Here is an 18,652-nt window from a genome sequence, read left to right on the forward strand (position 1 = left end):
GCCCTCAGTGTGCCTGTTCTCCTGTAGAAGTTATTGCTACCTGCTCTCTGTAACACTGATGCCTACACACATGTAGGACTGTACAAACATCCACAGAATGTTCAAGTTATGTCATCAAATATAACTCTTACTGTACATAATATGTGGGGTGGTCTGATATCTCACTGGCATGTTAGCAGATATGATGACACTAATTATGGTGTACAGCAAATATGCATCATGTCATGCATGACATATGTACACAGGCTGGCAGAGCTGTGGCTGGCAGCACATACACAGGGCCACTAATGACATGTTGCTGTGATAACCTCATACATTTACTGTTGCAATGGGGTTTGTGGCAACATATGTCCTATGAGGGATAAGTTGCCAGTAACTGGCATGGCTTTCATTATCTACAGACTGCAATCCTCACACTAGCCTCTGCAGTCCACATATAGATGCTCCATAGGTAACACATGGAACCAATGGCACAACACACTGCCCTGTCTGCAGATGACCCTGCAGATGGGGATTCCACATAAACATGGAACTGACATGGCAGGTAGGGAGACATGTAGGAAAGATATAGCCACACACACACACTGTTAAACCAACAGTATGCCACATGCAGTATAGCAGTGCTTGCAGTCTGTAGGCGGGTCAGGCACATCCCCCTCCTGTGTGTTGCCCTGTTTCCACAGTGTATGTTGTTGAAGGTAAATCCCCAATCTATCGCAGATGCTGGTTGCCAAACAATGGATCTAGTTCTTGCTCAAAGTGAATGACAAGGGCCAACACCAGCATGATGTTCCTAGCTCTCAGAGTGTGTTTCCATGCAATTGGCTATGGGACTGTTACCACAGCTGTTCCACATGCAATCAGCTAGGGGAGGGCTGCGATTTGTGCAGAGGCCATCTGCTGATCATGAGCATGACTTAAAATACACATGTTGCTGCCTAAGCAAAGCTGGTGTAGGTCTCCACATCCACTAAAGAGGGAGTGGGAGAGGCATACAGAGGCAAAGACATGTCAGGGAGGGGTGGTGGAGTAAAACTGCAGCTTGTTTGTGTCACACACCTATCAGCACAGGGTATATAACCCCTGACAACTATGTACTGCGTTCACAGTTTGATGCAGTTATTGGATGGGACACATGGGTTACATGTTGTGGAGCGTTCAGAACATATCTCTGATGGTGCGTGACATCTGCAACAGGGATACAGTAGCTATATGGTAGGTGACATACATGTGCATGTAAGCATGAACAGGTACCATCGTCAACACAGCCACACTCTCACAGGGACACACACACATTGACACACTTGGCAGGGTCAGGGGTACAGCACATCAGTAGCGGGATTGCCACAACACATCACTGTGCAGGTACCACATGCACCACATGGATCATATGAAGGTGGTATGGGCAAAGGATATGAGGAGGTGTCTGACATCTGACAGCATGCTTCAGTATGCGCATGGGGGTTGTAGTGAGTGTGGCTGTGAACATACGCACCACACAACACACAGACAAACACACAGGGTGCCAGTACTGACATGCATGGGTGCGTGTCTGCACGGGTGTGTGGTGGTCGACTGTGGCAGCAGCCTTTCAAGGGTAGGTGATGGGTATACCTTGGCATCAGGCCACATGATAATGATCTGCATTAGTCTCAGGGCTGTAGTTTCCGCTATTGCCCACACAGGTGGGTATTGTATCTCCCATCCAGTCACCTTGGTGACTATTATGTGTGGCCTGTGCTGTGCATCACTTGCCATGTATGTGTTCATTACCCCATGACATGGACGGTGTCTGGGATGTGCACATCTCACACATGCATGTACAGTGACATGTGGATCTGTACCTGGGGTGTCTGGCCCATGTTGTGCACACAGATTACCATCATATGTGCCAGTCTTGCCCCCTGTGGCAGGGACTGGTAATGGGCAGCATGTTTACCTGCAACTACATTGATGGCATGCTGACAGCATTCCCTGGTGTCAGTGGCAACTGTCCATACAGGGCATGCTGTCAGGCATGGTATGTCCATTATGGGACATGTAATGGCACCACAGGTGTTGCAGGTGTCCATTGGGAACATGGGTGAGGTGCACTGTCAGCATATATGTGCATATGGGACATATAGACAGAGGGTATGCCCTCTGTAGCCCACAGCTATCACTCCATGATTACTATCAGTGGCCAATATGCAGTGTCCTACCTACATATTGGCTATTGCCTAGGCATGTGTGTGCATATGAGACGTGTTGAGAGTGTGCTCTGGGTAATACTGGGGTTGCTAAATGTGCTTGTCTGGCCTTGATGTCACATGTATGGGTATGGCTTTGCACCCCAGCCTCTCAGCTATTTCATACCTGTTATCCCTGTATGATGGACATTACATATAGTAAGGCCGCCATCTAAGACTTATGCAAAACCCAGTCCACAGTGGCCACAGGAGTCACATGCTCACAACCACCTCTATACAGGATACGAATACACACGCATACCTGTCATGTCTGAGAGTAGAACCCCTACCTAACTAGTTTTTTACATTTCAGCACTACGCAGTTATAGCACTCGCCACTCACATTGCTAACGTACTCCTTCCCCAAGGGTGTATTCCACAACGAATGACATCAGCAGGATTGCCAAAGTAGGCCATTTGAAATGTACTTTGGGTGACTACCCTAAAATGCATTGCTCCCTACACAGACAGTGAGACACACACAAAACATCCACGACTGACATGTGTGGGTACAGAACCCTTGACAGAAGTCTATACCACACTACAGCATGGAGATATTATACGAAGCATCATGGAGATTACTAAGGAATTCCTTCCCCAAAGCTGTATTTCACAAAGAATGACATCAGCTGGATTGCCAAAGTGGGCCATGTGAAATTAACTGCGTGTGACTAACTTATAATGCATTGCCCTGTATACAGACATGAACACACACAAAACATCCAGAACTGCCATGGGTGGGGATGAGACCCTGCCACAGTTCTAAATCACAATCCAGCAGTACACAGTTACAGAATGTGCTACCAGAGGTATATTCCTAGGTGGGTGACATCAGCAGGCCCGCCAAAGTCGAGTATAGGAATTGTAATTCGTGCGGCTACACTAAAATCCATTGTTCTCTACACAGACAGACAGACACACATGCACACACACAGTTGCCACGTCTGTGGTTAGAACACCTACCTAGCTACTTTATCACTCTACAGCAGTATGCAGTTACAGGACATGCTACGGCGATTACGGGGCTACAACTTTCCTGGAGGTGTATTTCTAGGTGGGTGACATCAGCAGTCTTGCCAAAGTCGAGTATAGGAATTGTAATTTGTGTGGCTACACTAAAATGCATTGCTGTCTACACAGACAGACACAAACACAGTTGCCACATCTGGGGTAAGAACACCAACCTACTTTATCACTCTACAGTAGTACACAGTTATGGGACATGCTACAGTGATTACTGGGCTACATCCTTCCCAGAGGTGTATTTCTTGGTGGGTGACAGCAGCATTCTTGCCAAAGTTGAGTATATGAATTATAATTTGTTTGCTACACTAAAAATGCATTTCTTTCTACACAGACACACACTTGCCATGTCTGGGTTTAGAACACCTATGTAGCTACATTATCACTCTACAGCAGTACACAGTTATGAGATGCACTACGGTGATTACTGGGCTGCAAATTTTCCAGAGGTGTATTTGTAGGTGGGTGACATCAGCAGTCTTGCCAAAGTCGAGTATAGGAATTGTAATTCGTGTGGCTACACTAAAAGGCATTGCTCTCTACATAGACACACACACACACACAAACACACACACACACACACACACACACACACACACACACACACACACACACACACACACACAGATACACACACACACACACACACACACACACACACACACACACACACACACACACACCACATCTGGGGTTAGAACACCTACCTAGCTATTTTATCACTCTACAGTGAGTACACAATTATGGGACTCCCTACAGTGATTACTGGACTACACCCTTCACGGAGGTGTATTTGTAGGTGGGTGACATCAGCAGCCTTGCCAAAGTCGAGTATAGGAATTGTAATTCATGTGACTACACTAAAATGCATTGTTTTCTACACAGACAGAGAGCCACACACAGTAGCCACATCTGGGGTAAGAACACCTACCTAATTTATCACTCTACAGCAGTACACAGGTACGGGATGTGCTACGGTGATTACTGGGCTACAATCTTCCCAGAGGTGTATTTCCAGATGGGTGACAGCAGCCTTGCCAAAGTTGAGTACAGGAATTGTAATTTGTGTGGCTACACTAAAAATGCACTGCTTTCTACACAGACAGACAGACAGACACAGTTGCCACATCTGAGTTTAGAACACCTACCTAGCTACTTTATCACTCTACAGCAGTACGCAGTTACAGGATGCACTATGGTGATTACTGGGCTACAACCTTCCCAGAGGTGTATTTCTAGGAGGGTGACATCAGCAGCCATGCCAAAGTCGAGTATAGGAATTGTAATTCATGTGTCTACAGTAAAATGCATTGCTGTCTACACAGACAGACGGACACACAGTTGCCAAATCTGGGGTAAGGACACCTACCTACTTTATCACTCTACAGCAGTACACAGTTACGGGATGTGCTATGGTGATTACTGGGCTACAACATTCCCGGTAAATATATTTTTAGGTGGGTGATATCATCAGCCTTGCCAAAGTCGAGTATAGGAATTGTAATTCATGTGGCTACACTAAAAATGCATTGCTTTCTACACAGACAGGCACACACTTGCCATGTCTAGGTTTACAACACCTACCTAACTACTTTATCACTCTACAGCAGTACACAGTTATGGGATGCACTACGGTGATTACTGGGCTACAAATTTTCCAGAGGTATATTTCTAGGTGGGTGACATCAGCAGCCTTGCCAAAGTCGAGTATAGGAATTGTAATTCATGTGGCTACACTAAAATGCATTGCTCTCTACGTAGACACACACACACACACACACACACACACACACACACACACACACACACACACACACACACACACACATACACTCACCACATCTGGGGTTTGAACACCTACCTAGCTATTTTATCACTCTACAGTGAGTATGCAGTTACAGGACATGCTGCAGTGATTACTGGGCTACACCCTTCCCGGAGGTGTATTTCTAGGTGGGTGACATCAGCAGCCTTGCCAAAGTCGAGTATAGGAATTGTACTTCATGTGGCTACGCTAATATGCATTGCTTTCTACACAGACAGAGAGACATACACAGTTGCCACATCTGGGGTTAGAATACCTACCTAGCTACTTTACCTCTCTACAGCAGTACACAGTTACTGGACATGCTACGGAGATTACTGGGCTGCAACCTTCCAGGCGGTGTATTTCTAAGTGGGTGACATCAGTAGCCTTGCCAAAGTCAAGGATAGGAATTGTAATTTATGTAGCTACACTAAAGTGCATTGCTCTCTACACAGACAGACACACACACACACACAGTTGCCACGTTTGGGGTTAGAACACCTACCTAGGTGCTTTATCACTCTACAACAGTGCGCAGTTATGGGATGCACTACGGTGATTACTGGGCTATGACCTTCCCGGACGTGTATTTCTATGTTGGTGACATCAGCAGCCTTGCCAAATTCGAGTATAGGAATTGTAATTTGTGTGGCTACACTAAAATGCATTGTTGTCTACACCGACAGACAGACACACAGTTGCCACATCTGTGGTTAGAGCACCTACCTAGCTACTTTATCAATCTACATCAGTATGCAGTTACGGGATGTGCTACGGTGATTACAGGGCTACTACCTTCCTGAAGGTGTATTACTAGGAGGGTGACATCAGCAGCCTTGACAAATTTGAGTATGGGAGTTGTAAGGAGTGTGGCTACCATAAAAAGCATTTTTCTCTATGCAGACCAACATGCACACACACACATGCCACGTCTGGGGTTATAACACCTACTTAGCTACTTTATAGCACTACAACAGTATGTAGTTAGGGGACGTGCTACAGAGGTTACTGGGTTGCACTTTTCCCAAGGGTGTATTTCAAAGTGGATGACCTCAGTGGGTTTGTCATAGTAGGGCTATGGGGAGGGCAGTGTGTGTGCATGGGCCTTAACCCATTCATCTAGAGGTTGACACACTACATGTGGATTCATGCAGGATTATATTCCACAAGTACTTGTATACAGCTGCTAGATGATTACTTCCTTGTACTATCATGTTGCATAGCTAGCACTTGTACCACATAGTCTGTAATGTTGACAGATACCAGTGGCTAATGTCTACAGTGAGTGACATCTGAGCATCATGTGGTTGTAGTAATTTGGCTGTGTGCAGGGTGGGACAAGCCTCATAATGGTTGCACAAGAAACCATAATACTTGGAGACCTCAACCTTGACTGGTCCTCTTTAAACACTAATAACCCAGCTTCTCATATTAACCTCCATGGCTTTACTCAGACAATAAACACCTCTACTAGGATTAACAAACCTAACAACAAAGAAAGTATTCTAGATTGGATTCTCGTTAACAAACCTCTACTAAAATATCAGTCCGGAACACTACCTGATGACTTTAGTGATCACAATCTAACCTATATTATAAGACAAAGAAATGCCTCTAACAATTCCCCTATCTATAGGATCCTACGTGATCTCAAATGTTTCAACCCTATCCAATTTAAAACTGAACTAAATGCCTGCAACTGGAACCTACTAAAGACACTTCCTCTTGAAGAAGCTGTCCTTTACTTTAACACCACATTCCTAACAATTCTAGATAATCACCCACCAAAACGTTCCATCCGAATTAAATCTAAACCTGCCCCTTGGCTATCTAAAGATACAAGACAAAAAATGTTACTTAGAAACAAATCTTTGATAAAATGGCGAACTAGTAAATCTCCCATAGACCAACAGACCTTTAGGCACCTAAGAAACAGTACCAAAAAAGCTATCTTCTCTGATAAAAGGAGTTATTATAGTAATCTCCAGCAAGCAAATTACAATAACCCTCAAAAATTCTGGTCAACCCTAAACAGACTTCTTCACCCTGGACAGACTACCACTCTATCCCCTTCCGGGTCTGAAAAGAATTCCTCCCTTGATACTGCCAATACTTTCAACTCATTCTTCATTGATACTATTAATTCCTTGGCCTCCCATCTCTCTAGTGACAACACTAGTATCCCTGACCTTGCATCCTTCAAACTACCAACCTTCAGGCTACAACCCATCTCCACTGCCTTTATACAAAAATGTATCTACAAACTCAAACCATGCACCCTCTCGGCAGACCAACTTCCATCTGAATTCCTTCAAAAAGCAGCCTCTGTAATAGCCTATCCCGTATCCATTCTCATTAATAGAACTGTAAATGAAGAAACCATACCTGACATCTGGAAAATCTCTCACATCATACCCTTACATAAAGGAGGTAACTCCTATGAATATTCTAATTATAGGCCCATAGCTCTCTTGTCCCCACTCGCAAAAATCATGGAAAAATGTGTTCACCAACAGTTAATGAACCACTTAATAAAAAATAACATTCTTACTAACTGTCAACATGGCTTTAGGCCTTTTCATAGCACAACCACCGCTCTCCTCTCCTTTACAGACTTTATTAACAAGAATCGTAATAATAACATCCTGTCTTCAGCTCTCTTTATTGACCTGTCCAAAGCCTTTGACATGGTTAACCACTCTCTCCTCTTAAAAATTCTTGAATCTCTTTCCTTAGAATCTAAGGCTGTCCACTGGTTTAGTTCCTATCTCACTAACAGGAAACAGGCTGTCCTCTGGGATAACAAACTCTCATCTCTTCTCCCAATTTCACTTGGGGTCCCCCAAGGCTCTATTCTTGGACCTCTTCTTTTCTCCCTCTTTATAAATGACTTACAAGCAGCTATTCCCCAGGCTACATGTATACAATACGCCGATGACTCCACACTAATTTGCTCTGCTAAATCCATTCCTGAACTGCAAACTAATACTCAAGCTGTATTTTCCAAAGTTGAAACTTGGTTCTTAAAACGTTGCCTACTCCTAAACGCAAAAAAAACCCAAACTCTTACTTTTTAAGCCTACTACCAGATCCCCTACATTAGATTTCACTATCTTATCTAATAATGGAACCGTTATATCACCTGACCCTACTACCAAACTGCTAGGTGTCACAACTGACAACAGTCTTACCTTTGTCTGTCATATTAACAATACCATTAAATCTGTAAAAAGGAAACTTGGCTCTCTGTAGAATTAAAACTTTCTTAACCTCCCCAGCCAAAGCAACTTTTGCCCACTCTCATCTTATTTCCACTCTTCTCTATGCTTCACCAATCTATACTAACCTCAAGAAAAACAATCTCTCTAAACTGTCTACCACCTACAATAATATAGCTAGATTTGTTACTGGTAGGCATTTCAGAACTCACCACTGTCTGAATCTGCAGCAACTTAACTGGCTTGAACTGACAAACATGTTGCTTCTTTCCCAACTTACGTTTGTCCAAAGAGCTTTCTACCAACCTCATAACACACCTGTACTGTCTCACCTCTTAACCCCTTATTCTAATCTTAACTCACTCCGCTCATCAAGCAAACTGCTAGTTACCTTAACCAAATCTAATAACATAGCTGGTGATTCCCTTTTCTCAAATACCACTGGTAAACACTGGAATCAAGTTCCTATCGAACTTACTTCCATTGCATCTACTGTTCTGTTTAAACAAAACTCAGAATCCACCTTAAAAGCCACTGGATGTGTCCTTGCTCTAATCCTGATTAAAAGTTAATTCCCTTAGTTAACCCTCTTTTCTCTCTCCCTATTCTTTTGTGCCTCCTGCTTTCTCCCTTAGCTTTCTTTCTCCACCTATACGGACTTCTCCCCTATATCTTTCCTCCTTTATGGCTATGACTCTTTTCCAGAAAGTATATATCTTTTAAATCTGCTCTCTCTTTCTATTGTTGTTTCTCTTTCCTTGGTCTTACACTTTCTCTTCTTGGTGTTAAAATATGTAATAATGTTTAATATAATGTTATTTAGATTGTCTAGGAAGTTAAAGTCCTATTCTTTCTTTTTTTTTGGTAACAACGTTCATTTCTCTTTCCTTGGTCTTACACTTTCTTTTCTTGGTTTTTAAAATATGTTATAATGTTTAATATGATGTTATTTAGAGTGTCTAGGAAGTTAAAGTCCTTTTCTTTTTTGGTAACAATGTTCATTGTCTACGTCCTACCAGTCTTTAATCTGTTATTTGTGCTCATGATGTATCTCTTTTGTCTATATGTGGAGCTTTTCTCCCCGGGCCTCTGCTGAAAATGGAAATATATCCAGTTAGACTAGCCCGGTTAACAAATGTAAAATAAATAAATAAATAATAAATAAATGGTTGGCTCCTTGTCACAGTCACTCTCTCCCACACATCTATGTACGTGTACGTTTGGCTTATTATTGTGTATTGTCGTTGGATATATGCATGTATTCCTATCCACTGTGTGTGCAAAGCATGGGTGGTGCATACTGGAGAGTGTCTGCACTAACATATGCGACTGCCAGATATGTCTGATCTACTGTTGTTTGCAGACATGGGCTTCTTTTGATTACGTGTGTGAGCATGCCCAGTATGACCTTTCAGTATGTTGTTGACTGACATTGCTTTCATTTCTCTGTGTGTGAGCATGCCCAGTATGCCCTTCTGTATAGAATATGTGGATCAATACTAGGTAGTTTGTACTACAGTGCAGACCTTTGTGTTGTACACCTACAGGTAGCAAGGTGTTTCTGCTGGGTATCCCTCGATCATTTGGCAATATGGGGACAAACTGTGCATGGGATAGTGAGTACTGTAGATGATTGTGTCTGTGCTGCTTCAGCTGCATGGTATCACTGTTAGCAGAGATAGCTAGACATGTGTACCGTTATACACAGTGATGTTGTCTGTCTCCATGCACTGCCAGGTGGACATTCTTGCTCACAGTGCTGTCTTTGGGGACAAGGGTGACTGCAGCTGTGTCCGGTATTGTGGGCAGACACCTACATATTCATGGTACATTATGCCATTCTAGAGGGGGAGCTGCAGACACCTGCTGCTGGGTCTGTGTATCTGGTTCAGCACCTTAGTAGAGTGCTGGCAGGGGATCCCATACTTGTACACCCATTGACAAGACAGTCTGGGCTTATGTTGCTGTGGCAATGCCTCCCAGCTGTACAGATTCGCAGAGGTTGCCCAGAGGCAGGGGCCATGGGTCAGGACATTAACCCTATTGTGGTGTACAGGCAGGTGTGCAGCCACCCATTTATGTGTTTGCAGCCAGGGAAAGTGTGGGCACACAGCTTGGTGTCAGACCCTACAAATTCCATGTTACCCATGCACCCACCCTCCCCTCTTGTTATTCTAACCTCTTCCAGACATTATGCATACATTCTCTGATACTTTCCCTAAAGGTATCACCCTGTCACAGGTGTGTGTTAATGTTGGTCCACAGTTCATGAGTGGTGGGACATGGTAGACATGTTACTGTGGTTCAGTCCGCATGGCCTTGCATATGGCTTATGTGGAGTGTGTTATGTTGTTATTTGGGTGTCCATGACTTCACATGCATTGGCAGTATGTGTGAGACACAGACCTTTGGCAGTGGCCTGTGGGGCATTAGGTGTTGCTGTGTGTCACATGTGGCAGGCCATTGCATTCTGTCAAGCCTACAGTCACAGACCACCAGGCAGTATATTCCCCTGGGGTGACAAGGTAGGTGTGATAGATGTTCATGCACATTCCTTCTATCAGTCTTGATCAGGTGGTGTGGATGCTGGCAGGGTTCCACGTACAGCTAGGGACACACCTGCATGGGACACCTGTACTGCATGCTGCATTCTTCTACTATTGCCATGTACAGAAGGGGTCATACTGTACCCATTCCCCACAGCAGGTATATGGCCAGAGAGGTACCTGTGGGTGGTGTTTGCATGAGCTGGGTGCATGTGTGCTACGGACAGTATTTGCATCTGACACAAAGATATGCATGGGGCATTCCTGGTATGCTGGCATGTGCGGGTACACCAGCTGTTTCCCAATACATCAGTCCTACCTGCTTTGTGATCTGCAGGTGTTCGGCCAAACATCACCGGTATCCCCTACTACAGGACCAGTTGCTGTGATGCATACCTGTATGTACAATACCAAGGGTGTCTCCATTTCACAGTGATACAATGTATACTGTATGTCTGGGGTACTTTCCTCTGTGTACCACTTGAATATCTATCCCAGCAGCCATGCCATGTCAGACTTTCAGATGTTGACACATATTGCCACCATAAATTTACATTGGCTTACTGCTAGCAGGTGGTTTACTGGTGGGCATTGTCCTTGGCACTGCAGTTGTGAGGGTTTGTCCCTATCATCAGCAGTACTGGGCTATGGCCCCCAGGTCTTACCTTGACATGCATACATACTGACCATTCTCACACAATATGGAACACACACCATCCTACCAGACACAGACCTGCATATTGTGTACATGCTACAACCTATCCTGCTACATTGGGCACCTCTGGGCATCTCTGCTCCACTTGTATTATACCTACTCATGCATGTTACTACATTTTTACATAGGCTTAAGGGGGCAAACCTGACTGTTACTTCATTTCTATGCTGGAGTGGGAGTAAAGGCACACCTGACTGTTACTACATGTCTACATGGGAGTGGGGGGCACACTTGACTGTCATTACATTGCTATGTAGGATGGGGGGGCACAAGTTACACTTGTACACATTTGCTATGACTGTACTTGTATGTCATGTACTCCATTTTATTCTGTATTGCTAACTATCATACTGTCTAAAGGCACACCAGTGTACAACAGATTGTGGCTTTGGCTGCCCTACATATTATTGTCTGATGTCCTACCCTTCAGAACTGGCATCCTACTGCCTGCCCTGCTGTGGTCTGTCTCTGTAGGCCTGGGGGTGGGGTTAACCATAGCCATAATTCTGGGGCCATGGTAAAGGCCCTGTTTGGGTTTGTGTCCACCTGTCCTGCTGTCTGAGACTGTTGTTGGGTATGTGAACCATCCTGACTGGCATGTGCGGGTCATATGAACACACATTTCGTACAGCACATTTCCTGCAGTTGCTTCTGCCTCCCTGTGTAGTACTGACTACTATGGTAACTCCAGTATGTATTACAGATGTCAGGGTGGCACTATGGGTGTCTACTGTCTGCTACCATAACATTTAGCCACCCAATTCCCTTGCATGCTCACATGCATTCTATAGCTACAGGTAACAACACATTCTACTCCATTTGGCAATTGGTAGATTGATTGACTTACCTTGTGGGTGTGCCAGACTTGCAGATGGTGCTGGAGGGCTGCCTATGTCTGATGCACATAGTACACTCCCTATACATGGTTGAGCACATGTAGTGTCATGTTTACCATCCCTTTTACTGTATGTGTGAGTCGGAGAGAGGTGTCATTCCCTGGGTCCCTACTGTGTCAGTGCATGTGCTATGTGTTGCCTCTTTGCCAAGGCCAGGGCATACTGGGCATGCCTCCTTCTGCCTACTGGGGCAGGCTCAGGCTGCTCCTCCTCCAGGTCACTCTGTGCCTGTGCAGGCCTTGGCATTGGTTTGGGGCTGTGTGACCCTGCCCCATGCTGTTCCTGCTGCAGCTGTTTCCACAGAATCATATTGTGTAGCATAGCACATACCATAACAATTTAGGTACATGTAGCTGGTGAATACTGCAAGGCTCCACCGGATGTGTCCAGACATCTGAACCATGACCTGAGCATCCCGAACACCTGCTCAATTATATGTCTGGCCTGTGCGTGTACCTCATTATGGCATTGTTGTTCAGGTGTGTGTGCATTTCTAATGGGTGTCATCAGCCACAGCTCCAGTGTGTACCCACTAGGTGACCATAAGGGATGTCCTCATTGGCAAATCTTTGGTACAGCTGCATCAGATGCCATATGTGGGAATTGTCATAGCTTCCAGGACAGCCAGCAAACACATTCATTATAATGCCCTGGGCTTATAATACGCTTTGTATTGTGTTGTGTTTATGCGATTAAACCTGCTGCTGCCTACACCTACAGGCTTGTGTTTTATTATTACCTCCTGCCTCTTTGGGTACCTGTTGTGGTTTTACTGGTTCTTGGTTCTGTGGCACCCTTTCCTTGGAGTTTTTGGATTACTGTGGAAACAGGGCAACACACAGGAGGGGGACGTGCCTGACCTGACTACAGACTGTAAGTGCTGCTATACTGCATTTGGAGTACTGTTGATTTAACAGTGTGTGTGTGGATATGACTGTCCTGCATGTCTTAATACCTACCATGTCAGTTCCATGCTTATGTGGAATCCCCATCTGCATGGTCATCTGCAGACAGGGCAGTGTGTTGTGCCTTTGGTGTCACGTGTTACAATTGGAGCATCTATCTGTGGACTGCAGAAGGTAGTGTGAAGACTGCAGTCTGTAAATGGTGAAAGCCGTGACAGTTACAGGCTTCTTATCTCTCATGGGGCATATGTTGCAACAAACCCTGTTACAAAAGTAACTGTATGAGGTTATCACAGCAACATGTCATTATTGGCCCTGTGTATGCGCTTCCAGCCACAACTCTGTTAACCTGTGTACATATGTCATGCATGAAGTGGTGCATATGTGCTGCACACCATAATTACTATCATCATATCTGATTACAAGCCAGTGAGATATCAGACTGCCACACGTTATGTACAATAGGGGTTATATTTGATGACATAACCTGGATATTCTGTGGATGTTTGTACAGTACTGAAGTCTGTGTACTTATGGTGAATGTCGGCAGTGTGTGTATTGTTAATATGTACTTTAGCCTGAGTACAGACTGTGGTAGATGTAATTGTTCTAGGTCCCGTCCTGTCTGATGTTACATGCTGCTCCACTGTTGTTGTTGTTGTTGTTGTTGTGTCTTTCAGCTTTTCCCGGTTAGGGGTCGCCACAGTGGTACTCCAGTCTGCTAATGACTGGAAGTTGATTTTTACATGCCGAGTTGCCAGCCCTGACGCACAACCTTCAACAAAGGTACGCCCATTCATGCATGTCTCCATGCAGAAGACGCTCTAGCTGAGGCGGCAATGCTACCACAGCACAACTGTGTAGCAGCCCAGTATATGTAGGGTCAGTCTATGAGTGGCACATATGAGGATGGTGTCGAACAGATAGTCCATATACTGTAATATTATGCTAGCTTACCATATGTGGCTGTGGCTGTGTTCACATTGGTTGTGGTTATGCACTTTCACACAGGTGTATCTTACCCTGTGCTGTGACATGCCTGTAGAGCCTGCTATATATGCAGGTAGATGTGCATTCCCCCATAAGAGATGTAGGCCAGTGTTGAGCCGGTCTGCCTGTAGCCTGCACAGTGCATTGTTACATGCCTAACAGCTTAGTGTACTTACCCAGTGAGATGACATGTGCAGATACTTGCCAGGTGTACTGCTGCTGGGCCTCCCTTAACAGTCATGTATGTCAGACAGAGCAGTGGGATGCTGTACAGATGTATGTCAATATCTAGTGGGTAGTATGTGGCCATGGCACCCCTGTACCAGTAGTTATCATGTGTCAGGCAAGACAGGTGTGTGTGAATGCATAACCTATGGTGGCAAATGTATTCCAGTCATTATGTGTTATACCCATCTACATGGCTGTCCACATCCATATTGTCAGGCTTGGTACACATGTTTAGCACTAAGAGGATTACTGGCCTCAAACAGTTGCCCTATGCAGCATGATTGAAAAAGCTAAGACTGTTCTCTGTTGCATACTGCTTTCTCAGAGGTGATCTCTGTCTAACGTACAGAGCCATGTCCAACCCAGAATTGTTGAACATGCTCCATCTTAGCAAATAGTCAGTCAGTCCAATAACTTCCTTTTCCTGTCCGCCACTCGATCTTCGCTCGAAGATCTCTTCCATGCCCCCTTCTTTTTCACGGGGGCGGGCAACATTTCCAAAACATGTTGCTTTCCCCGCTCCTCCTTCGGTCGTGCTCCCATAGCTCCTGTGGTATTACCCTCTTGCTGTAATCCCGCTGAAGTAGTCGCTATGGCGGGAATTCTATTCAGGGCATCAGAAGACTGCGTGGAAGTGGTATTACCAATAATCATTCAATCGTGCTTGCTGTTCTACTTGACATATGTTGAAAGATCCTAGTTTTAAACATTTGATTTGTCTTTCCCACATAAAAACAAGGGCAGTGATGAAAGAATTAAGAAACAGAAATTGGGCAAAATAAAAAGAGATTACGAAGATTTCTCGAATGGGAATATCTTCGTATGGCCCAGGTTTCGAGATACGCCAGCCAATGACAATTCACGTAGAGGGGAGAATATACGTCAACAAGCTAGAGTGAACCAGCAAGTTAGAATGAACCGACGGGCGAGTGCTGTTGAAGAACAGCAAACACGATTGATTGAAACATCATTAAATGCAGAGAAAAATGGATGTGTGAGGGGTGTTATGCCTTCAGTTAAGCTGACATCTGTAACTATGGAACCACAACTAGATGTATTGACGCATAATCCAGATAAATACGAGGAACCTACAATGTTTATTGGTAATACCACTTCCACGCATTGTTTGCATGTGTAATTTTGTCTGAGGAAGGGAGTAGTCCCGAAAGCGCTTACCACTTTTATCGACTCTGTTTGTACTAAATAAACGTTTTAATAAGGAGCAGCAGTGTCCAGCGACGTTCTTTGTTTCAGTTTTCAATCTTACTCACAAACACTGGTTAATCTACAATGTATGTACTGTACCTGTGTACTATGTATGTATTCTACCTTTGTTCCAAATTTCAGCTGTACACAACAAATCTATTAATTACCTTTATTTTTAAAATTAATATTTTTTTGTTTGTTCTCTCCACTGTAACTGTTTATGTGCCGTATACCACTGTAAAAACATGTAATTTGTGTGTATACTGATCATGTCTAAATAACTAAATGTATCTGTAATTTTTTTTGTGGAGCTTTTCTCCCCAGGCCTCTGCTGAAAAAGGGCCTTTTCGGCACAGCCAGACACCCCCGGTTAACAAATGTAAAATAAAAAATAAAAGTACATATATATATATATATATATATATATATATATATATATATATATATATATATATATATATATATTTGTAAACATCAACAGAATAAATGAATAAATAAATAAAACAAAATAGTGTGCTAAAGCATAAAAGCTGCTCTATACATTGAAAATAAAAATAAACAGTAGATATTAACTCCTGCAGTCCATAACACTTGCTGAACTAAATGCAATTTTACCTAAAACTACTTATTAAACACTACTGTTAGAAATATATATATATATACAAAACGTAAAGAATCACCAACTAAAATGATTGGAAGTATAACTAAAATAGCCATTTAGTAAGCACACTCATCTTAATAAACTTTTCAGTTTCAAGATGCAACTGATAGAACAAGTTTCATTTAAGCCTGGAAAATTATAGGCATTTAAGTTGATTTGCCAAAACAGTTATATTTACTGTTTATTTTTATTTTCAATGCATAGAGCAGCTTTTACACTTTAGCATTTATTAGCAGTGTTTTTTTAAGAGGGAGTGTGTTTTTAAATGTGTGTATCCTTTCGTGTGTACTGATTGGTTCAGTTAACCACATGTTATAACCTTATCTTCTTTTTATTAGATATTTTGTATTTGTTGTAGTTATCTGATGAAGTTTGCTTTGCAAGCAAACGAAAAGCGCTTCATTCAATAAACAACAGTTTTGCACTCAGCTCAGCTTTGCCATTCCTGTCTATTGTTTTCTCAGTTGTTTGTTTACGTGGCCATTTTCTACAGACTACATTCCATGCTAAACTACCATGAACACAGAAACCCTGTAAGACCAGCAGGATGCAATGCATGTAACAACACTACTCATGCTGTCTGTAGGTCTGGAACCATACCCAAATGTGTATTTGGCCTTTGTCTGCAGGTTCTGCTGTAAGAGGTATTGCTACCTGCTGTCTGTAACACTGCTGTCCACACACAGGAAGGATGTCCATCACATAGGCACTGTACAGGGACCAGGCCCACATGATGTAGAGGTTTAGAGTAGGTGGTTGACATCACAGTGGTGATTGGAAGTACTACATATGTGTAATCATATATATATATATATATATATATATATATATATATATATATATATATATATGTATATATATATATATATATATATATGTATATCTATATATATATATATATATATATATATATATATATATATGGCTATCTGGATAATAATATGTACATATATTTTCACCATATGTCCTGGACATGGAGTGCAGCCCTACCCCAGCCTCTATAGTCCCACAGTCATAGTGTAAGGAGATGTCAGGTATCTATAGCAGCTATATTAGTAGACTATTCTACTATCATTGGGATTGTCTTCACAGACATGGTGTGTGTTGGAGGTCACATCTGCTTATAACATGTGTGCCATTGGCTACTGACAGACAGGGTCTATGTTAAATGTTGGAACGTCCAAAATGTCGAACATTATATGGTCGAGACCAAATGTTCAACATTTGGATGTTTGAACAAAAAAAAAAAAAAAAAAAAACAGGAAACACAGTGTAGGCAGGGGGCAAGCCCCCCTGCACCCCCACACCCCCCTACTTAAATATACTAACTCAGAGACTGCACTTCAGTGCAGAAAAGGGACATTCTCCCTATTTGCACAGAGCCATTGTAAGTCTATCTTTGAGCACTCAAAATTTTGAATGTTTGGTCTTGACCATGTAACGTTCGAAATTTTGAGCATTCGAAGATTTGACAGGCATCCGACAGACATCCTAAGGACATCATAGTACAGTACCACTGCTAACAAGTAATGCCCTATAGACTGCAGCAGAGATATTCACCAATATATGTGACATTCTGACACACTCTGTACAGTCCAGAGGTCTACACATAACCTCTTATAGGTTCATAGGTTGGTACTGGGCTATCTGCCCGAAGGCATATATTAGCCCAGCCACATTGTGTGGTATTCACTGCCCCTTTAGTAGTTCCCTAGACCCTTGTACTAGCAGCTAGTACCCTTGGCCCCTATCTAGAAGTGCTAGCGGTGTGATCCCTGGTGTGAACTTTCTGTTACCCATCCACTCATCAAGGTTCCTCTTGAAGAGTGATAGTGAGGGGCTCTGTCTTATGTAGATCAGGACCCTGTTCCATAGTAAGAGAAGTCTCTGTGAAGTGAATCTATCCCTCCAGCATGTTCTATTCATTGTTGTGCTGAGGTTTATATCCCTAGAGCGTGTAGCTCAAGTAGATTTGGTTTTGCTAAGATAGCTTGCATCATGGTATTGTTTATAATTTATCTAGCTATGTCTTGAATGAAGAAGAATTGATGATTTTGAACAGAGGGTTAACGTTTATACCCAGTAACAACAGTGTTTTTAATGAGGTTATGATGGATGTCATGCTATTTTGTCGTAATCTAACCTTAAGGATGTTGTATGGTTCACAGAATGATTACAGTTTAACCCTAAAGAAACCTAGTGTTTATGTCCCCCCACTCACACCCACTA

This window comes from Protopterus annectens, chromosome 3.part0 (assembly GCF_019279795.1).
Source record: "Protopterus annectens isolate FY-2018-M chromosome 3.part0, PAN1.0, whole genome shotgun sequence".
In the NCBI taxonomy this organism is placed as follows: domain Eukaryota; kingdom Metazoa; phylum Chordata; order Ceratodontiformes; family Protopteridae; genus Protopterus; species Protopterus annectens.